Source organism: Stegostoma tigrinum, chromosome 3 (assembly GCF_030684315.1).
Source record: "Stegostoma tigrinum isolate sSteTig4 chromosome 3, sSteTig4.hap1, whole genome shotgun sequence".
NCBI classification, from domain to species: domain Eukaryota; kingdom Metazoa; phylum Chordata; class Chondrichthyes; order Orectolobiformes; family Stegostomatidae; genus Stegostoma; species Stegostoma tigrinum.
Window position 1 is genome coordinate 56,628,837 of NC_081356.1, and position 23,713 is coordinate 56,652,549.

The window sequence follows — 23,713 nt, forward strand, 5'->3', positions numbered from 1 at the left end:
AGAAAGAACAAGTACTTTCAGTGCCTCAGGGCTGGAAAATTCTAATTAGTAACACAGCTAAATGAAGCCTAATTTCCAATTTGGCAATCTGTAACAATCTGCTATGAATAAGGAAAGCATTCTGATACAAGGAGTGCGCTGGAAATCAAGCACACCCTGCCCCAACACTCTTAATCTCTGATTTCATTCTCAGTGGCCTGCCTGTCAGTTTCCATCTCCCCAAGATTGTGTCTGCCGGAAAATCTCCAAGTCCCTGTCCTCCAGATTCATTGCTTCAGCGGGAGATGTAACACTGAGTTATATCACTGAAATCATTTAGGTCCCTATTCCCACAGTCACAGACTGGCTCTCTCGTGAGCCAATCAGCAGCAAATGTGAGAGAGATTGGAAAAACAGCTCCTTTCAAAATCTTCTGCTTGCACTTAACTCAATTTTAAAGAAACAGCTTGGTGGTCCACATCAGCTTCTTTGGCCGGTCAAATGGTGATTGGAGAACCATCCTAGAGAACTGACTGGGCTGACTTCCAGCAGTGGAGAATGCCTAAGAAATATTGGTTACTAATCAAGCTATAACTATCATCACAGGCTCCAATTATACGCCAAAGTAGATATTAATCAATGAGTGAAAGCAATGTCTAGGGATCTTTGGTCTGTGCAATCGATAATCCTGCTGGAACTCTCAGGCAGCCTGCATCACCCACCACGTCCCTGGTTCTGACACTAGACTTAGGTTAGTGAAGGTGGAGTAAAAAGTCAGGAGGCAGGTGTTTTGGGGCAAAAAAAATCTGTGTTTATTAAATGCAAACAAGAAATTAAAAAGGCAAAAGTAATAAATAGGGAAATAATACAGAGGTGAATAAATTACAAGAGACAAATAAAATGCTAAATAGTGAAACTGACACTTTCAGTTATTAACTATTAATACAGGCCAGTTACTGTTACAATCTAAAGAGTAGTTTAAACACAAAGGCTTCGATCAGACTTCCTGGCCCTGCGGTGCATTGTCATCAACCCACCTTTCCCTCCCTGCTAGCTAGGTTGGATACTTTGGGTCTTGAGGAAAATCAGCTCACCACAGGGCATAAACACGCTTTTAGTTACAGCTGGTCGTTCCTACATGCCATCACTGTGTTTTGCTGAAGACCTCCAACAGTGTAGGCCTTCAGCCTGTGTTGTTTCTACTGGTTCAGTAAGACGTGTTGTGGATGTATCAGATGAGTGCTTTGATTTTCATGCTTTTGGTGGCTTTTACAGGTGGGTTTTCACCTCAGGAAGAGTCCGAGGCCTTGTACTGTTGATAGGTCAGTGGCTCTTGGAGGCTATTGGTTGTTTGGTCTGCAGCCCAGTCGTCAGTGGTTGGAGATGGCTGTAGGAGTCTTTCTCAGTACGGTAGCTCTCTGGAGCCTGTCTCCTGTTGGTAGCTGCAGGGGAATAGCTCTTGAAGAGGATCGTTCTTCTTTCTTCTCTCCTTCTTGTTCTTTACTTTTTCTCTCACTCAGATGAGATTGGAGCCTGCAATTATACTAAATTGAAGGTCTCTTATCTTGCCACCTATTCTGGCTTTGGCAATAGTATTACTGTTGCTCTTCTAGAGATGAATTGTCTTCCTGATGCTTGCAGTAGGTGTAAATATCTTTCAATTAGAGGTGAATAGGTTTCTTGATTGTTTGGAGTAAGTGTAAATGTATTGCAATTGCATGGAATGTCTGGTGTTTTCTGTGAATGAATATTAATTGAAGTTGAATGCCTTGATACCCCTAAAGAGTCTAAGATGTATGGAGCCAGTAAAGATAAGTATAGGTATGGACTTGCGATGGGGGCTGGTCAGTGAGGAGGGAGAAGCGGGTAGGTGGGAAAAAAGATGGTCAGGTCAAGGAGGTGTGGACGAGAGGGATACTGGCCTTGGAATGAGATCAGGGTGGGGAGATTTTGAAGCTTGTAGAGTCCACATTGAGATCATTGGGTTGTAGGGTTCCCAGATGGAATATGAGGTGCTGTTCCTCCAGTTTTCAGGTGGCATTGTCGTGACCCAGAGGAGGCCCAGAATGCACATATCGTCCAAGGTGTGGGAGGGGGAGTTGAAGTGGTTCATGACTAGGAGGTGTTGTTGTTTGTCATTGACTGAGCGCAGGTAAGTCCATCCTGGGCCTCCTCCAGTGACACAACGATGCCACCAGAAAACTGAAGGACTAGCACCTCATAATCTGCCTGGGGACCCTATAACCCAATGGTCTCAATGTAGACTTTACAAGCTTCAAATTCTCCCCATCCCGACCTCATCCCAAGACCAACACCCCCCATTTTGTCCCGGCTTCCTTGACCTGTCTGTCTTTCCTCCGACCTCCCTGCCCCTCCTCCATCACTGACCAACACACATCCCAACTCCCTACCTACACTCATGTTTACTGGCTTCATCCCGGCCTCCTTGACCTGTCCGTCTTCTCTCCACCTATCTGCTCCACTATCCACCTTCTATCATCGCCTCCCCTTCCCTCTATTTATTTCAGAGCCCCCTTCCCCTCCCCCATTTTTGAAAAAGGGTCCAGACCCAAAACATCAGCTTTCCTGCTCCTCTGATGCCGCCTGGCCTGCTGTGTTTATCCGCCTTGTCATCCAAGACTCCAGCATCAGCAGTTCCTACTATGTCCAAGATGTATGAAGTTGTCGCCTTAGCTCTGGTCCATTGTTCCTTTAGGGCTGAGGCATGAATAGGATTTCTAACTGAAACATGGTTCCAGACAGTATCCCCATGATTGTGTATTCCAGAGCATAGCCCAGCTACATTTTTATTGTTTTAAAAGTTCTGATAAAAATGCAGGGAATTTGGTCCAGTATTCTAAATGACAGGGATTTTTGCTCACTCCTACATATCCCCCCTTGGTACTGTACATCCTAGAGTATCACTTCAGGTGAGCAAAAATCATCGAGACCCAAAAGCCAACTTCCCAGATTACCTAATCCCACTCACACTCATTTTTTCCCTCCAAGACAGTACTCGGCCCCCTGAAAGGAAAACACAAGGCAGGATTAGAGAAACTTATCAAAATATACTGGTGCAGCGTACGTATAGGACATCAGATCCAAACTTTAAATACATTTTATGCATGTTTGTCTTTACATAGGATAAACAAAATACATCCTCTTTAAAAGACCCCTCCAGCAACACAATTTTCACGCACACACATCTCTGGCCAGTAGTACAATCTCTCTAGAGTCGGGATCTGTGGGTCAATACTGTACCCTTCAATTGATTCCCTGTTTGGGTTAGTGCCCCCAAATGTGTTTGGTATGTATGTATCAGTTTGATTTATATTCCCCAAATTCTATCTTGTGGAACCTTTTGTAACATTTCCAGCAGTCACTCTGCCTCTGTGGACATAATTCTGGTAAGTGAGCCTTCATTTTAAATTTTATTGTAAGGGAGGCCCAGTGACCTCATTTCCCCTCATAGTACCAAACTGTACCCTGGTGCCCTGGAGGTGGCAGGACACACAGCCAGCAAAATGACCCCCTTTACCACTGGCGTCTACCCAATCTCCCCCTGTTAGGGCAACCCAGCAGCAAAAACATTGTCCATTTGATGGTCCTGAACACAAATACAACCTTGCCCTTCAGCAGTACTCAGGCTCAGCTGCATATTGAAACAGCCCAATATCTAAAAAGTTCCTCAAATCTTAGCCCAACAAACCCCAAGAGAAACAAACCCTAACTTCCCCAGGGGGCTTCCCACCATCCGGGGCCTGCCCCCTTCCTGCAACTCACACCGCCTGATGGTCTCATTATTTTGTGAGGGCACTTCACCTTCTTTCCCCAGCCAGTGTCCACCCTTGGGACCTCCTAACTGTCCGTAAGTGCTGCCTTGCCTGAGATCTTCTCTGTTGGGGGGGGTGGAGGGAGCCTCTCCATTTCAGGGCTGCTGCCTGATCTGTGATCTGTGGAAGTGTGACTTCCCCAGAGGCTCCAGGGAACTTCCGGAGTCCCAAACTGTGCGCGGGTTAACCTGCCCTGGCCCAAAGGCTTGTGGGACTAGGGTTTCCCATGGGGGCTTCCTACCATCCAGGGCCTGCCCCCATCCTGCAATTCACACCCCCGACTGTTTCATTATGTTGTGAGGGCATTCCACCTTCTTTCCCCAGCCATTGTCCTCGAAAGAGGCTGGAGGATGGGATCCTGTGCCTGGATTGTCTTTAGGTCTGGGGCCAGTGCTACCCTTATACCCCACTTTGCTCCCCCTCTATCCCTGGTTGCTGCTATCAGGCCTGAGCCCCTCAGGTCCCAACAGGTACCTGTTTGGGTTCCTTCCTTGGCCAGTGTGCCAGCCTGGGCCTCAGCAAGGTGTGCAGCTTTCCTCTTTCCTCACCAAAACAATCAAACCCAGGGATTTCCCTTCCTGCCAACCCAAGAGTGCCTCCTTTGGGTTCACCTTGAACCCTTCCAGCTCTAATCAAAGGCTGGGGTTCGGTGTGAGATTGTGGGGGCACTTGCAGTAGCTGTCATCACTAAGAGTTTGGCCTGGAATACTGTTAAAAACTCCTCAAAGAAGTTAGGGAACCCTGTGCTACTGGACCTGGTTCTTGGACAGGCACAGGAGATGCTCCCCTCACCCCACCTCCATGCGTTGGGGCAAACCTTCCACCAGTGCCCGCTCTTTCCTCATCCAATGTAGTTGTGTTTCTTATTGAGGGGCTACCTCCCCCTGGGTACCACTCCTTCTTACTTCTTACAGCTTCAGTTCGTATACCCTACCCCAGGTGGCCCTTCATCCCCTGGGTGTACCTGAACACTAGGAACAATAACATCTGTTTCTATATTTCTAGGACCCATTTCTTTGAGATAGCCACTTTTTTAAAGATGTACGAAGAAATCCTATGAGCCATCTGAGACTTTGCCTCCCGACACCCTCCACAACACCACAGTCACTCTGCCGGTGTCCCTTCATGCTTGCCATTCAGTAGGGAGTTTTGGTCTGTGCAATTGATAATCCTGCCGGAACTCTCAGGCAGCCTGCATCACCCACCATGTCCCTGGTTCTGACACTGGACTTAGGTTAGTGAAGGTGGAGTAAAAAATCAGAAGGCAGGTGTTTTGGGGCAAAAAAAATCTGTTTATTAAATGCAAACAAGAAGTAAAAAAAGGCAAAAGTAATAAATAGGAAAATAATACAGAGGTGAATAAATTGCAAGAGATAAATAAAATGCTAAATAGTGAAACTGACACTTTCAGTTATTAACTATTAATACAGGCCAGTTACTGTTACAATCTAAAGAGTAGTTTAAACACAAAGGCTTCAATCAGACTTCCTGGCCCTGCGGTGCATTGTCACCAACCCACCTTTCCCTCCCTGCTGGCTAGGTTGGATACTTTGGGTCTTGAGGAAAATCAGCTCACCACAGGGCATAAACACGCTTTTAGTTACAACTGGCCATTCTTGCTTGCCTTCACTAATGCTTTGCTGAAGGCTTCGAGCAGTCCTTCAATCTGTGTTGATTCCACTGGTTCGGTGAGACTTGTTGTGGATGTATTGGGTGACTACTTTGGTTTGCTTACTTTTGACGGGTTTTGTGATAGAGTTTTCACCTCACAATGTGTCTGACACCTTGTGCTGTTGATAGGCCAGAGGTTCATGGAGGTTGTTGGTTGTTCAATCTGCAGGTTGTGGTCAGTCATCAATGGTTGGAGATGGCTGTAGGAGTCTTTCTCAGTGCGGTAGCTCTCTGGAGTCTGTCTCCTGTTGGTAGCTGCAGGTGTATAGCTCTTGAGGTGTATCGTTCTTCTTTCTTCTCACCTTCTCTCTCTTTATTTGTTTATGAGCTCAGGTGAGATTGGGGCCTGCAATTATACTGAATTACAGGTATCTTATCCTGGCTTTAGCAATGGTATTACTGTTGCTCTTCTGGAGGATAATTGGCATCCTGTCCCTTGCAGTAGGTATAAATGTGTTTCAATAAGATGTGAATAGATTTCCTGCTTGTTTGTGTGTTCCAGGCATTGCCTAGCTGCCTTTTTTTTGTTTTAAAATCCAAGGTTTTTGGCCCAGTATTCTAAATAACAGGGATTTTTGTTCATTCCTACAAATGTTACTTGGCCTTTGAACCTTACTGCACTCATTGCACCTTTGTCAGTTCATATTACACCTAATCTTGCAACCGTCATCTTGTGTCTTCATTAGGTTGCCAAATTCTAGCTTTGTCCAAAAAGACATATTTTTCCTCCTTTTTAATCCTTTTGTTCCTGCCCTATTGTTTTTAGGATTCCCAGCCCAGACATCAATTTTGACGAAGGTCATGTGGCTCTATTGTAATGAGGGACATGTGAGGGTTCCAAGCAATTGATTGTGATTTGGGACTCTCTAGTCAGGGACAACAAACAGATGATTCAGGAGTTGACAGCAAAACATCAGAACAATGTGTTTCCTCCCTAGTGTCAGAGTCAAAGGTGTCTCACAGAAGATGCAGCATGTCCTCAAAAGGGAAGAGTCACTGGCAGGAGTTCATTGTACATGTTGGTATCAATGACACAGAAAGAGGAAAGGATGAGGTTCTGAAGAGAGAATATAAGGCAGCCACCCTCAAAGACCCATTACACCCTGGTAATGATCTCCTACAACCTCTTCTGTCAGTCAGAAGATACAGAAGCCTGAACACACACGAGCAGGTTTAGGACAGCTTCTTTCTGGCCATTATCAGACTGTTGAATAGGCTCAAATAATGTAATCTGGAATGTAACTGGTATGCCGCTAAGTCTTTTTGATCTGTACATTCTTTGCTTGCTGTGGTCTGCTTATAGAGCTTCTAAACACAGCTTTTCACAGTATTTTGGTACACATTCTGATAAAATAAAACTCAAGAACCAAAATCAAAGGAGTTAAAAAGAAGGTCTTTGAGGATAGTAATATCTGAATTACTCCTGGTGTCACATGCTAATGAGAGTAGGAATAGGACGATAGAGCACATGAATGTGTGGCTAAGGAGCTGGTGCAGGCGTCAGGGATTTGTATTTTTGGATCATTGGAATTCTGGATTGGAGTTGAAATTGACACACATAAGAAGGACACGTTGCACCTGAATTGGAAGGGGACCAATGTCCTGGCAGGGGACATTTGCTCGTGCTACAATTAGTTGGGGGGTGGGGGTGGGCAAAGAGATAGTGAGAAAAGAGATAAGTCCAAGGCTGGTACAGTTGAGAAGAGGCGCAAGTCAATTAGCCAAGGCAGGCAAGAGCAAGGCAGAGGATGAGGTAAGACTGATAAATTAAACTGCACCTATTTCAATGTAAGAGGCCGTACAGGTAAGACAGATGACCTTCGTGGATAGAGATAATGGAACTGCAGATGCTGGAGAATCCAAGATAACGAAGTGTGTAGCTGGATGAACACAGCAGGCCAAGCAGCATCTCAGGAGCACAAAAGCTGACGTTTTAGGCCTAGACCCTTCATCAGAGAGGGGATAGACCTTAGGGGATAGTTGGGAACATAGGCCTGGGATCTCATTTCTGAAAGTAGCTCAAGTAAGGGCAGAGCTGGTAGTTTAATGTTCCTAGTACAGATGCTATAGGAAGGATAGAAGGAGGGGCGAAAGAGGAGAGGGAGTGGTGTTTTTGGTTAGGGATAACATTACAGCTGTACTTAGGGAAGATATTCCTGGAAGTGCATCCGGTGAAGTTATTTGGGTGGAACTGAAGTACAAGAAAGGGGTAATCACCTTATTGAGATTGTGCTACAGGGCCCCAATAGCCAGCAGAAATCAAGAAGCAAATATATGAGGAGATCTCAGATATCTTTACGAAGGATAGGGTTGTAATGATGGACTTTGAGGGAAATCAAGAGTGCAAAATGGGGACATAAGATGGATTTAAGGAGAATCCAAAGAGACTCTTCATATATATTAAGGTCAAAAGAGTAACTAGGGAGAGAACAGGTCTCCTTAAAAATCAACAAGGCTGACTATGTTTTAGGATTAACCGCCAGAAATGGGTGAGAAACAAAATGAGTATTTTGCATCAGTATTTATTGTGAAGAAAGATATGGAAACTAGAGAACTTGGAGAAATAAATAGTGATAACTTTAAAGTGTTAATACCAGAGAGGAGGAGGTGATGTATGTCTTAAAATGCATAAAGGTGGATCAGTCCCCTCGATCTGATTAGATATATCCCAGAACTCTGCGGGGAGCTAGAGAAGTGATCATTAGGCCCCGTGCTGAGATATTTGTATCATCCATAGCCACAGGTGAGGTGCTAGAGGACTGGAGGTTGGCTATTGTGGTTCACCTGTATAACAAATTTGGTAAGGTAAAGCCAGGTAACTATAGACCGGTGAGAGTGACATCTGTGGTGGGTACGTTGTTGGAGGGGATTCTGATGGACAAGATTTACATGTATTTGAAAAGGCAAGGACTGAGTAGGGATAGTCACATGGCTTTGTGCATGAGAAATCGTGTCTCACTAACTTGTTTGAGTTTTTCAAAGAAGTGGCGTACAAGATTAATAAAAGCTGAGCGGACTAGTATGGACTTCAGCAAGGAGTCTGACAAGGATCCATATGGTAGACTGGTTACTAAGGTTAGATCACATGGAATCTAAAGAATGCCAGCCATTTGGATACAAAATTGTCTTGAAGATAGGAGACAGAATGTGGTGGTAGAGGGTTATTTTTTGGACTGGAGGCCTGTGACGAACAGTGTGCCACAAAGATCGGTGCTGGGTCCACTGCTTCTTGTCATTTATATAAATGATTTTGATGTGAATATAGGAGGAATGGTTAGTAAGTTTGCAGATGACACTAAAATTGGAGGCGTAGCAGACAGTGAAGAAGGTTACCTTAGAGTACAATGGGATCTTGATCAGATGGGCCAGTGGGCTAAGGAGTAGCAGATGGAGTTTAATTTCGATAAATGTAAAGTGATTTTCTCAAGTTCTCCACCTAAACATTTATCTGTAACAAACCTAACATAAATGACATGGTGACAAATCTTATTTTAATTTCTCTCAATGCTGATAAAGTCAGCTGTTCAGAGACAAATGAGGATGCAAGTGCAAGCCCAACTAAATTTGTCTTGAAGGACCATTGTTTCTGATTAAAGTTTAAGTTACACATTTTAGTCAAATGAATAGCTAACGTGGCTGACTGTTTAAAAAAATATGATTTGTCATCCAAGGAATCATTTTCAATATTTTTTGTATATATTTTCAATATATTCTGTTGCGCTTATTGCTTTATTTTTCTTTCTGTCTATGTGGTTAGTAATTTTAAGGAATTTTCATCCTTGTAAGCCACAAGCATCCTTGTGTTCCTTTTGGGGTTGGAATGATATTAAATTTGCTACTTGTGTTTGTCCCACAACATTTCAGAACAAACGTCATTGTTTCGAACATCTGTTTTCCCAGGCAAATCATGTCTGGATCTTCAACAATAAGAAATTTGTTACCCACATTTCTAGCTGTTTCTTTGTTTGGGCAAAAAATAACGTATTAGGGACTAAACTGAATGATCTTTTGCTCAAATGCCTCTAAAATTTGCTATGATTGAGTTATAATGTGCTGCACAGATCAAGTCTATAAATGCACATTTACGAAGCTTAAAATTCTCTGAAATAGTATTGTTTCTATTTGACACCTTTTATCATTGTTAAAGTATTTGCGACAGAGCTTATAAACCAGTTTTTAGCTTTTAGCCACCAGCCTGAAAAACTGGGTTACGCAAGAAACAGGTTAATTAAATCAAGGGTAATAGGAACTGGAGATGCTGGAGAATCTGAGATAACAAGGTGTAGACCTGGATGAATACAGTAGGCCAAACAGCATCAGTAGAGCAGGAAAGCTGACATTTCGGGCCTAGACCCTTCTTCAGAAATGTTGTGACTTTCTGAAGAAGGGTCTAGGCCTGAAACATCAGCTTTCCTGCTCCTCTGATGCTGCTTGGCCTGCTGTGTTCATCCAGCTCTACTACACCTTGTTATCTCTTAATTAAATGAAGTCCGCAGAGAGGACCTTTTAGAGTAATGTATTTATAAGACATAGGATCACTCATAGTCTTAGCAGAGCATAGGCTACTCTCATATCACAGAGAGACAAATGGTGGTGAATTTAACCTGAGGTTCACTACACTTTAGGCAAGGAGTGAGATTGAGAAGGCAGAACCTCGATGGTAAACCCCGCATGTACAGGAATTTGATTAGCAAGTGGATCAAGGGACCAGCCAGAATGTGGGTTTGATAAACATATCAACCATGATTGAATGGTTGGTGGTGCAGACTCAGTGGGTCGAAAGGCCTGATTCTGCTCCTATTGCTTATGGGTTTACAATCTTATGACCCTGTGCTGTTAGGGTTGCGCAGCATTGCAAATCAGCCAACTGAGTTACACTTACATACTTGTACAGTGATCTTACTTTCCTTTGCCGTCATGAATTTCCTGTCTCAAAAGTGATATAACCCAGGCTCTGTTAAAATGATCAAGCTATGAAATAATTCTGGACAGGAAATATTCACATTTATTCATTACACATTGATCCCAATATCTATTTAGTGCCACAAAAAGGATGGATTGTAGGGGCAAGGCACATGGTGCAAGGGGTTGTGGGCGTAGAGGTTGAGGAATTCAAAATGAAAAACTTGTAGTAATTAACTGCTGAAATTAACTGACAGATTGCCTACCTAACAGAGCTGTGTACTTGTCAGGTGGGAACTCAGTTGGGAACCTGAATATCTTTTGAGGAGGAGATAGCTGGGAGGGTGGTGGGTGTCAGAGAACAGAGGCAGCCTCTTCAGAAGATGGGGGTGATTTTCAGTTTGTAACATATTTTACCTTCCACTTTCCTCTAAATCACACATGCTCAGGTTTAAAACTAACCCCCGCCCCCACCAATGTTTTCAACGACCACCAACATATTCACAGAATGGAACTATTTACTGTTACAAAACAAATGTTCAGTGAATCAATCGCTCTAGCTCTTATGGAAGGCCAACCATGTGCAGAACACATGCTAAATCTACAAATTCCGCGCAGCCTTAGGAAATATCCAGTGGCAGCAGAACTCTGTGAAACAAATTTAGTTGTTACCTTGGTGACTGCCTGACCTGTGGATGCCCCACTTATTTCAGCAGCATGCTCACTTGTTGTCATGAATGGCTCTGTGCCATAAACATGCAACAACACTTAATTTAATATGATCGACATGGCCTCTCCTTGTCACTGCTTGCCCAGCTTGTAACCAGAAGCTAAAATTTCTAAATGGGATGTCTGGAACTACCCAAGTTTTAGAATAGACATAGAGGACGGCGTTTGAAATGTATGCTGGTAGCATGTATTGGGAAAGTGAAAACCAACAAATCCTTACTTTTCTGACAAGTGATGCTGAACGAAGATCCCTCACCACCAGTATGTTGCCATCCCATCATCACCCTATCCTACCTCCACTCGTGATCCCCTCCCCACCCACCAGTGCCCACAACCAAAAAGTTTTAAAAGTGAAGCTCATTTTTGAACTGAAATTTACACCTTACTATTCAGGTTTGCACTGATGAGTATCCTTCTGATTAACCGTCCTGCTTAAAATGCAGACTACACTTTCTGAATAAAAACTAGTTCTGAGGAAGGGTCGGTCGACCCAAAACATTAACTTTGGCCTGTCTCCACAGACGCTGACGGACCTGCTGAACTTTTCCAGGAATTTCTATTTCTATCTCTAATCTTTCTGAAGCTGCTATGTACAACAACTGTATTTGCAGTAGATTCTATTGCAGTATCAAGCAGGATCCGTTCAGGAATAATATTGCATACACAGTTCTAATTATTTCCCAGTAAAGCATTTCAATCTTAATTTCTGAATAGTCACTTAATAAGAGTACAGGTGTGCATTGATTTCTTGATGGCAGAAAATCTGTCACCAAATACATTGGGAGACAAAAGGTCTCAAAGTGGGAATTCCACCTGCTAGCAGTGGGAAGGTAATTACACTCAAATAATGAATCTATTAAAGACAATTATACATGAGCTGGGCAGAACTTAGTGTTGTCTCAGGGATTCTCCCAAGCTCCTACAGCTTTCCTGTACTTCCCAGCAAATCCAGTGGTCAAGCTCTTTGATGGCTATCTGCGTCATGTCAAGGAACCCTTATCAAAAGGAGTAGGGATAGGGAGGGTATTAAAAGGCACAACCGCATCTCTTTCTCCATGTCCCCTCCAGAGGTAGATTCATGTGGGAGGCCTGACATTGGCCAGCTAAAAGCCCGATGCACACTTAAATATATCAGAATCACACACTTTGGAAATGACATGGGGTTGTAATTGGTTTCCAAGCTGGGATTCAGTCTGTATGATTTAGTTTGAAACTGTCACAGAAGGGAAGGGTATTATTTTAACTCACACCTGAGTACTGATGCCTTAGTGTAAGATGAATATACTATTTACTATGTATCTTTGAGAAAACAAAGTGCAGAACGAAAGAAGCACACATAACATACATACAAAATTATAATGGCATTACAAATAAGAATTAAGCACAGGGATAACATAGACATAATAAAATATGAAATACTGGGAGGTTAAAACAAATCATGGAAAGTCAGGATATCTGAGTGATTATCTGAAAGACAGGAATTACTTAGTATTTTGAAGTTATAATAGATTAAAGTCTTGATTATAGATTAGTGATCATTTGTTGTGCAAATTATGAATCTGTATATGACTCAGGCCAGCTTTGGTCCATTGCTGAATACATGAATTAGTCTAATTCACACAATAAATTGACAGTGGTTGTCCCCTAAGAAGGTATGACACTATCGCATGGACAAACAAAATGGTTAGCAATTTCACACTGTAAGCTGAGCTCACTGTTATAACATAATCCATCTACAAATATGTTCCTTTAATAAGAATATTTTTGCACCTATTTTGCTCGAGGAATGCCCCATTCAATAGCTCTAAAAGTTGGCAAAAGGGGACAGATGAAATAAATACAAAAATCGGTGGAGAAGCTCATCAGCTGGCAGCATCTGTGGAGAGAAAAAAAAGTTAACTTTCAAGTCCAGTGACCGTTCTTCGGATAGATGTCCTTTTTTTCAGTTATGTCATCCCTTTTATATTTCTACCGACCACTTCACAGAAGAACAAACAAAATAGTCACCTCCTGGGTGTTTTGTAGCCTTGATTGTGCCACTCTGGTCAACCAAAACATCAACATTTTTTTCTATGTTTCTGTTAAGTTTACCAAGAATTCAATGAGTTTAAACAGTGGTTAACCAAGTTGCACTGATTAGATACAGTTGTGCAAAAAACAGACAACTTTTACGAAAGAGTTTTAACTTTGCTGACCTAGTGGGTAAAGATATTACGTTATGAATTACGTTAGAGTTTCAAGCATGCATTTTAGATGAATATCCCTCCCACTCCTTAAAGTCAGTGATACACTTTAAGGCCCCAAAGAATAGGATGGTGCTGCCCTTAAGTCCCTTCTTTTACTTCTGTCTCAGCCACACTGCATCATACCCCACCATCACCCCAACCCCATGTGCTGATAGAGGATTGCTCAGATGCTCACCAGGCCCAGCATTAACTCTGTCATCTCTTTGTTCAACTTATCTGCTACCCTGTTAATTGACTGGATCTAGAATGCTCTTATCCCTCTTTGTCTGCCTTACCAAGGTTGACATTCTTATTCTGTCCTTCACCATTGATTGATATTGTGGACCCTGTTCACCTGCAAGACAACCTTACAATAATGAGCTCACATCATGAGGGACAGTCCCACTGGGTGGTTCCCAAAACTTGTTGCTTTTCTTGTCCTGTTCACATCATATGTCTCATCCTATTTCACCATTCCCATCCCTATGTCCCATTCGCCCGACAGCCTAACAAGACACCAAAGTTCCTTGAGTTGGCATTGTCTGTGAATGGGGACAACGCATACACTGTCCTGAATAACATCACCCTTGGAACACACACATGTTCTCAACCACAGGTGCAAAGCCACAGTGAGAGTGAGGATTCTCATTCTGCCTTGCAGCATGGAAAGATCATTTAACCTTTCATGGCATTGCTGCCAAGTCCCAAAGATAGATTTTCTGACTAATGGCGTACCATACTATCTCCATCAATGCTTCATAGAATCATTGAAACACAGAATTCCTACAGCGTGGAAACAGGCCGTTCAGCCTAACAAGTCCACACTAACCCTCAGAGCATCCCACCCAGACCCATCCCTGCATAACCCACCTAATCTACACATCCCCGAACACCACAGGCAATTTAGCATGGCCAATCCACCTAACCTGCACATCTTTGGACTGTGGGAGGAAACCAGGGCACCTGGAGAAAACCCACGCAGACACAGGGAGAATGTGCAAACTCCACGCAGACAGTTGCCCGAAGCTGGAATTGAACCCAGGGTCCTGGTGTTATGAGACTTGATCGGTCACATTTGACTGGCCCCTCTTCACATGTCATGTGAGAAAATCCTCCTGCTATTCAATCACAGCCTTGAGCACAGCAGGGCAATAGTGAGTCTGTCAGTGACCATACCTCTGCCATTGTTTCTAGGAAGGTAACTACCTTGCGTTTTTCATAACTGTATCCTTGGGTGCAGATCTGGAAATGGTCATGGTAACTCAGCTGGTCTGGGGTTAGTGACAATGCCCTCAGCACCACTACCTGCAGCAGATTTTGATGGGCTTTTTCTGTACCATGAGGTGTCTTTGTAATGTAGTCCACTATTGTTATGCTGCGCACTGCCAGTGGCCTTTTAAATCTTGTGATGACAACAGTTTTCTGGCAGCCCAGCACACCATTATTAAATTGGTTACCAGCATTTAATCACAACAAGATCATGGGACTTTGAAAAGGGATGCACTGTTATCTTTGCTGAAATCATGCATGTTGCAGTGAGCTGAGTAGAATGTAAACATGCAAGACAACGCGACTGTCTCTCAACCCCCAATTAAAAATACTACCCACGTCTAGGCCTGACACCACAATTAGCCTCAAAAATCAAGATTGTGCCCATTTTTAAAAATTTGATCTTGTTATCTGTAATTTAAATGATTTCAGCTGTACCTGTTTGCCATTTAATGAATTCACTTTGGTTTGAACAAGATTTAACCAATTAATCAAAACAAGACGTTTTGCATAGTAATTTTTTTAAAACACCTTGGTTAAGGAATAAATGTAGTGAACAACTTTAAGACAATGACTTTGAATAGTTTCATACATGTGAACAGTACATTCAACAAGCAAATTCATGAAAGGCTCCAAGGCACTTCTGGTCTTGAAAGTGGTCGTGTCTATCTTAAATTAGCCTGGAAGGGTAAGGTATTGCAAAGGTGCTCAAAAGTTTGAAACTAGCTGTATAACATCAACATGCTTCCATCCCCACACTTGAAGCAGGTAGCACTCTCAATTCCTTAAAGAACCTGGGTAACATTTTAGTCAATGTACTCTGCAGGCAAGCATCCTTTGTCCAAAGCCATAAGATTGAATGAATCCGTGGCTAAGATTTTATTGGTAAAATTCCCCCTGCCTGATCTGTATCACCATATTCTTCTTTCAAACCTTGTTATTCCACTTTGGACAATTCATCACAGCATGTTCAGATTGAGGACACCTGCTGACCATCTTTTAAAAATTGTTTCTTTTGCTGTGGTTACCCATCTCCTGTCATCTACTGTAATTGCCAAATTTATCTCTGTCTTCACTCTTTTTAGTGATGGTTCTTGAAATAATTCCATCCAGGCCAGTATCCCATCACCAAGCCACCCTTTATTTACATCTATATAGTAGTTGACACCGGTCTGGCTTCCTCAGAGTCATTATCAAGTACCAGATCCAAATGTGGCCTCCCCTCTTGTTGGCCCTTCAACATACTGTGCCAGGAAACCGTCCTGCACACGTTTGACAAAAACTGATCCGTCCGACGTACTAGAGTTATAGCATTTCCAGTTGATGTTAGGGAAGTTCAAGTCTCCCATAATGACCAAACTGTTCCTTTCACTCCAGCCAACCCTCTCCTCCACATCCCTGGAACTTTGCGGAGGCCTATAAAAAACTCCCAGCAGTGTTACCTCTCCTCTCCTGTTTTTGACCACATGGTGGAATGTGAGATGCTGCTCCTTCAGTTTCCAGGTTGCTTCATTGTGGCACCAGAGGAGGCCTAGGATGGACATGTCATCCAGGGAGTGGGAGGAGGAGTTGAAGTTGTTTGCGACTGGGAGGTGTTGTCGTTTGTCATAAACAGAGCGTAAATGCTCTACAAAGCGAGAAATCTTGTTTCCTGCAGCTCACCTATATTATCCACTTGACTCATTGAGATAAACTGACAACATAACTGGTTAAAAACAGGATCATTAAAATTATTCAGTGATAATGGGAACTGCAGATGCTGGAGAATCCAAGATAACAAAGTGTGGAGCTGGATGAACGCAGCAGGCCAAGCAGCATCTTAGGTGCTCCTAAGATGCTGCTTGGCCTGCTGTGTTCATCCAGCTCCACACTTTGTTATCATTAAAAGTATTGTTGTCCAAATTCTTTTTAATTTCTCCCTTCCAAAAGTAGCTGAACCAATTTCCTGTACAGTCACACCCAACTCCAACACTCAATGCACTGTCCAATAGAGACAAGCATACCAAACACCTTCTTCACAATCCTGTCTACTTGCAACTCCACTTTCAAGGAAATATGAACCTGCACTCCCAAGATCTCTGTTCAGCAACACTCCCCAGGATCTTATCAATTACTTATCTTATCTTATGTTACTCCTGCCCTGATTTGCCTTTCCAAAATGCAACACCTCATATTTATCCAAATTAAACTCCATCTGCCACTTTTCAGCCCTTTGGCCCATCTGATCATGATCCTGCTGTACTCTGAGGTAACAAAGTGTAGCGCTGGATGAAAACAGCAGGCCAAGATTCATCTTAGGAGCACAAAAGCTGATGTTTTGGGCCTAGAAAAGGATCTAGGCCTGAAATGTCAGCTTTTGTGCTCCTAAGATGCTGCTTGGCCTGCTGTGTTCATCCAGCCCCACACTTTGTATTCTGAGGTAACCTTCTTCACTGTCCACTATACCTTCAATTTTAGTGTCATCTGCATATTTACTAACCACATCTCCTATGTTCACATCCAAATCATTCACATAAATGATGAAAAGCATTGACCCAGCACCAATCCTTGTGGCACGTCACTGATCACAGGCCCTCCAATCTCAAAAGCAACCCTCCACCATGCTCTGTCTTCTTTTTTGAGTCAGTTCTGTATCCAAATGGCTAGTTCTTCCTGTATTCCATGTGATCAAACCTTGCTAACCAGTCTACCATGAGGAACCTTGTCAACCACCTTACTGAAGTCCATATAGATCATGTCTACTACTCTGCCTTCATCAATCCTCTTCATCACTTCTTCAAAAAACTCAATCAAGTTAGTGAGACATGACTTCCCATGCACAAAGCCATAATGACTATCTCCCATCAGTCCTTGCCTTTCCAAATACATGTAAATGCCATCCCTCAGAATTCTCTCTAACAGCTTGCCCACCACTGACGTCAGGCTCAGTGGTCTATAGTTCCCTGGTTTTTCCTTACCACCGTTCTTAAACAGTAGCACAAAGTTAGCCAACCTCCAGTCTTCCGGTACCTCAACTGTGGCTATCGATAATGCAAGTACTCCAACAAGGGGCACAGCAATCTCTTCCCTAGTTCTAGGGTACAACTGTTCAGATCACAGGAATTTATCCATCTCTGTGCATTTTAAGACATCCACCACCTCCTCTTCTGTAACATGGACATTTTTTTTAAGATGTGGCTATTTATTTCCCCATGTTCTGTATCTTCTATATCCTTCTTCACAGTAAGCACTAATGCAAAATTCTCATTTAATACCTCCCCCATCTCCTGTGGTTCCACACAATGGTGGGCTTGCTGATCTTAAAGGGACCCTATTCTCTCCCCAGTTACTCTTTTGTCCGTAATGTATTTGTAGAATCCCTTTGGATCCTCCTTAACCTTATCTGCCAAAGTGATCTCATGTCCCCTTTTTACCCTCCTGAATTCGCTCTTACGTATACTTCTACTGCCTTTACACTCTTCCAGGGATTCACTTGATACCTGTTGTCTATACCAGACATATGCTTCCTTCTTTTTCTTGATCAAAACCTCAATTTCTGTTGTCAAACAGCATTCCTTCTACCTACCAGCCTTGCCCTTCATCCTAACAGGAACATACTGTTGTCGTTGGTTGGCTAGCCAAGCTGGCTTGTGGTCCCGCAAACGTTTCATTACCCTACTGGATAACATCATCAGTGCAGCTTCCGATGAAGCGCTGTTATGTTTTCCCGCCTGTTATTTAAACTCCGGTGCCCATTGAGCTGGATTACCTCACTTCCGGTTTTCCTTCACAATGGAGCATATATGAGTCTATCTCTCTGTGTTTATTGATGGCTTTCTTAGTGGAGAACCAGGCTTCTAGAAACTCCTGTGCTTGTCTGTGCTTTGCCTGTCCCAGGATTCTGATGCTGTCCCAATTCAATTGGTGGTTTTCCTCATCCATATACACTCTATTGCGAGGGAAAGCAGAAGTGAGGCAATCCAGCTCAGTGGACACCAGAGTTTAAATTACAGGCGGGAAAACACAGAAGCACTTTGTCGGAGGCTGCAAAGATGATGTTACCCAGTGGGGTAATGAAACATCTGCAGAACAGCAAACCAGCTCAGTGAGCCAATCAACCATAACATCCACAATCCAAGCAACAAATCTACCCTAAAACATTAGGAACATACTGTCTCTGGACTCGCAGTATCCTATTTTTTTAATGCTTCCCCATTTCTTGCCATCCCTTAGCCTGCAAACATCTGTCCCAAATCAACTTTTGAAAGCTTTTGCCTAATACCGTCAAAATTGGCCTTGCTCCAATTTAGAACTTTAACTTTTACATCCAGTCTATCCTTTTCCATCACTATTTTGAAACTAATAGAATTATGGTCAATAGTCCCAAACTGTTCCCCCATCGACACGTCAGTCACCTGCCCTGCCTTATTTCCAAAGAGTTGGAAACGTCTTGCACTTTCTCTGGTACATGTATCCACATGTGCAACAGAAAATTTTTTTATGCATACTTAACAAATTCCTCTTCATCCAAGCCCATAAACTATGGCAGTCCAAGTCTATGTTTGGAAAATTTAAATCCCCTACCATAACCAGCCTCTTATTCTCACAGATAACTGAGACCTCATTACAAATTTGTTTCTCAATTTCCGGCTGACTGTTGGGGGTTCTATAGTACAAACCCAATTAGGTGATCAACCCTTTCTTATTTTTCAGTTCCATCCAAATAACTTCCCTGGATGTATTCCCAGGAACATCCTCCCTAAGTACAGCCGTAATGTTTAACTTAATCAAAAATGCCACTCACCCTCCTCTCTTGCTCCCCTTTCTATCCTTCCTATAGCATCTAGAACATCAAGCTGCCGGTCCTGTCCATTCTGACAGCCAGGTTTCTGGTAGCGAATCTCTGTAATTATAGTCCCTTGTTCCCAAACATGCCCTGAGTTCATCTGTCTTACCTGTTAGACCTCTTGCATTGAAATAAAGGCAGTTTAATTTAACAGTCCTACCTCTTTCTCTGCTTTGTTCCTGTTGGTCCTGATGTTTGAGTTACTCCTTCTCCCAACTGTGTCAGTCTTAGACTGCTCTCTTTCCTCACTAGCTCCCTGGGTCCCACCCACTATCCCCCTCCCTAACCCCTATTACTTTAAATCCTCCCGAGCACATCTAGCAAATCTCCCAGGCAGAATCTTCGTCTCCTTCCAATTCAAGTACAATCCATCCTTCTTACACAGGTTACTTATAGTCCAGAAAACATTCTAATGATCTAAAAATATGAATCCTTCTCCCCTGCACCAGCTCCTCAGCCACACATTCATCTGCTCAATCTGCCTATGCCTACCCTCACTAGCTTGTGGCACTTGGAGTAATCCAGATACTGCTACCCTCAAGTATCTCTTTTTCAAATGCCTGCCTAACTTCCTATTTTCTCTCCTCAAAATCTCTTCCTCATCTCTTCCTACATCATTAGTTCCAATATGTACAACAATCTCCTGCTGGGCCTCTCACTTTTGAGAATATTCTGCACCCTCTCTGAGATATCCTTCATCTTGGCACCAGAGAGGCAACACATTCTGAAGTCTTGCTGTTGGCCACAGAAACATCTGTCTGTGCCTCTGACTAGAGAATCCTCTGTCAAAACAGATCACTGAGAACCTTGCGTACCCCTCATTACATTGGAACTGGTCTCGGTACCGGAAACCTGGCTGTCAGGTTCCCCTGAGAGTCGATCACCCCATACGTTTTCCAAAACAGCAGAGTTGTTTGAGATGGGGATAACCACGGGCGACTCCAGCACTACCTGCCTCCCTTTCCTGCAGGTCACCTAGCCACCTGACTGTATCTTCAGTTTATCTCCCTTCCTGCAACTGCTGACCATCACATCCCCTAGCTCCTGTAAATTCCTCATTACCTCTAACTGCCACTCCAACTGATCCATTCAATTTGGTAGGATTCTCAACTGCAATTCCCGCTGACATAATCATCAGTAAGATGAAAACTCTCCTTAATCTCCCACATCCGACAGGAAGAGCACATCACTTTACTAAAGGCCATCTAATCAACTTAGCAATCTACGGACCTAGAAAATAGCACAGTCTTACTGCTCTAAAATCACTGTTTCAAGGTAACTTAGTATCTATATTTTGCATTTTTAAAGTTTAGTCAAGAGACAGATCTCAATAAAACCTTACATTCAAAATGAACCCAGTCGACTCACCGTTGTAGAATGAAAATAAAAACTAACCGCTTGGCTCACCCCTGATGCAATCTCCCCACACAGGTTTCTCCAAGATCAGCTGTGAATTTTGCAGTTTATTTAATTTTCTTAGAGGAACTCTGATGTCCAGAGGTATTTGAAATCAAACAGCAGACGCAGTAGCTGTGAAAGTTCACTGCTCAGTCAGACAGCAGTGTAGTTTCTTTCTTCATTGATTCACTTCCCACCATGTGGTCACTACCTTTGTCTTCCTTCCTCCCTTTCTTAAAGCTCTGTTGTTTTGATTATTTTCCCCCAAAATTCCAAAACAATGCAACAGCTTATAAAACAATAATTACTGCTCCTAGAATTCAAGGAAATCAGACCAGCAGTTCCATAGGAAAGGGAGCAGACAGATGCAGCTTGCAGGGGCCACTACTCATGGTATTGAGCCTATAGATAAACACTCAGTTTCTGTGTTATGACTGAACAGCAGTTCTCCAGGAAGTTCAAGTTGTGATAAGTGATGGCTGCCATCTGCAGCTCCCATGTAAGAAGACCTGATTTCTCCTGACCTGAGAGCCACACATTATCAATAGCTGTCAAAGTCATCAATGCCCTCAACTATTTAGCTCCAGATAGATTAGGGGCTTTGCTGGAGACTGTTAAGGGTCTTCCTGTCTGCAGCCCATAAATGCATGTGAGAGGCAGTTATTGACTTATTTTTTGGGTTGATGGAACATGTGAAATTCACCAATCAGAATGAGTAGGTGCTGGGGCTTGACCACTGGCTGATTATCCAAAGGGATGTGGCATCACTGATTTGCACTAATTTGCACCCCTCAGAATATTTAAGATCATTTGTGATTTGCAAAAACTTCTTGCCAACAGTGTACAGCTGGTGCAACCACAAAAAGATAGTTCTTCAAATACGTACAGGATTCTGAGAGAACTGGTATGATAATTTTTACCCTTAGGCAGTCTAAGCTCTTTTGATATCTTCAGACCTCAAGCAAACTTAAGGGTTGTCAGCTATAAGACAGAGGAATACAGAAAGAACTTGGCTGAAACACGCTTCAGAATGCTGATAAATTATGACGCAACAGCCCATATCATGTCTCCACTGGATGTATACTTGTACATGTCATCAGCAAGCTGAAGATGTACTTCAGATGCCTTCTGAAGGTCTGGAAGAGGCGTGCAGAATCCACCAGCCAGGATCTCCAGACTAGAAGTCACTTTCTGCATTCTGCAAGGTTGTGTAAATCAATGAAATAATATGTCATCTTACTTAGGTGCCAGTCATGTTAGCATTCTCAGCTTTCATCACCATGGTCAAAATTTGTAATGACTTAAATGTTTGCAACTTTTTATGTAACATACACTGACCACTCTATCCAAGGAAAAGCGCACCTTAATGACCAGCAACATAAACCCACTCATACCTGACCAAGGCTCTGGCTTTCTCTCTGCAATCGTAGCTTGTCAACATGTTGTACATTCTCTGACACTTTTCGATTCCAATTCTGAAGGCATAGCATCTGTGGACAGCTGAACCGAGCTGAGCTGAGCAAAGCTTGGAGAGGGCTGCACTAAAGTGTGGACTGTCACCAGGTGGTAACCCAACTATCGATCTCCCAACGCCTAGCGTCTGGTACACGGTCTAGATGTGTCCTGTGATACAGTGCCCACAGAAGGGCACATCTCCTCTAGAAATCATGTGCATAGGGAAGGCCCTGTCACAGGAAAGATACATGAATGTATTTTGTCACTGTGAGCATCCAAAGTTGCTGCAATTCCACTAATTTTCAGTACCTTCTCTTCTGCAGTTGTCCGCTATGAAATAACCAAATAGACACATCTGGCTGTCCCTCTGACTTATTTTCTGTGCTACCTGCGATGAGGAATACAACAGACCAAGGAGCATGTGCAGTTACGCATGTTCGCTCGCTGTATGCAGTATATCTTTTTTATAACTAATCAATTCATAGACGTGTCCATCACTGGCTAAGGCCAGGATTTACAGTTCATTCCTAATAGTTCAGAAGGCAGTTAAGATTCAACCAGTTTTCTGTAAGCCTGGAGTCAGGTGGGGATGGTAGATTTCCTCCCCTGAAGGACATTACTGAATCTGATGAGTTTCTATCACAATCAATAGTGGTTACACAGTCACCATTAGGCCAGTATTTTAATCCAGATTTTTACTGAAGTCACATTTGCCATGATGGGATTCAAATCCATGTCCCCAGTGCATGAGCCTGCGGTTCTGGATGACTAGTCCAGGGACATTGCTACTATTCTGCCTCCAACCCCTCCGTGTGGGTGACAATGCCAGAAGTATGTGAACTTAAAGAATGATGGTCAGTAGCCAAAGTGGATGAACAAACAAGGACACAAAGAAGTGCAAGAGAGAAAAAAGATGTGTGGGCCTGTGAAAAGATAGAGTGAGGAACTGTGGTGATGTGTACTGTACGTAGCTTTCTTGACCTGGTTTAGTCATTAGATAGTTTCCTGCTCTATAGGGTGAGAGATTCCTGTTGCTGACTTCTGGCAGCCTCCATTCTTGCAATATTTGCTTCTCCACAGGTTACTTTACTCCTATTGCCTGGGAAATAGTATATCTAGTCCTCTCAGCTCCTGGCAGCACTTCAAATATTAATAAACTGAGGTACAGCTTTGGAAGGCCTCAACCCATTCCTTAACTTCCTCCAAAGTACATTGTTGGATTTGTCCTTTACTGCTGGAGTTACGTTTGCAACATGTGTGTCCTCATCACACCCATTACTCACTGATTGACAAGAAACCCAGAAGCAAATGATATAAAATGACCAACTTTAAAAAATTGCGCTCAGAGACATGTTGAATATCCCTTCAGGTTTTCCAAGTGATTTTGTACCAACACCACGTCCCAACAGATCAGCTAGTGATTGTAT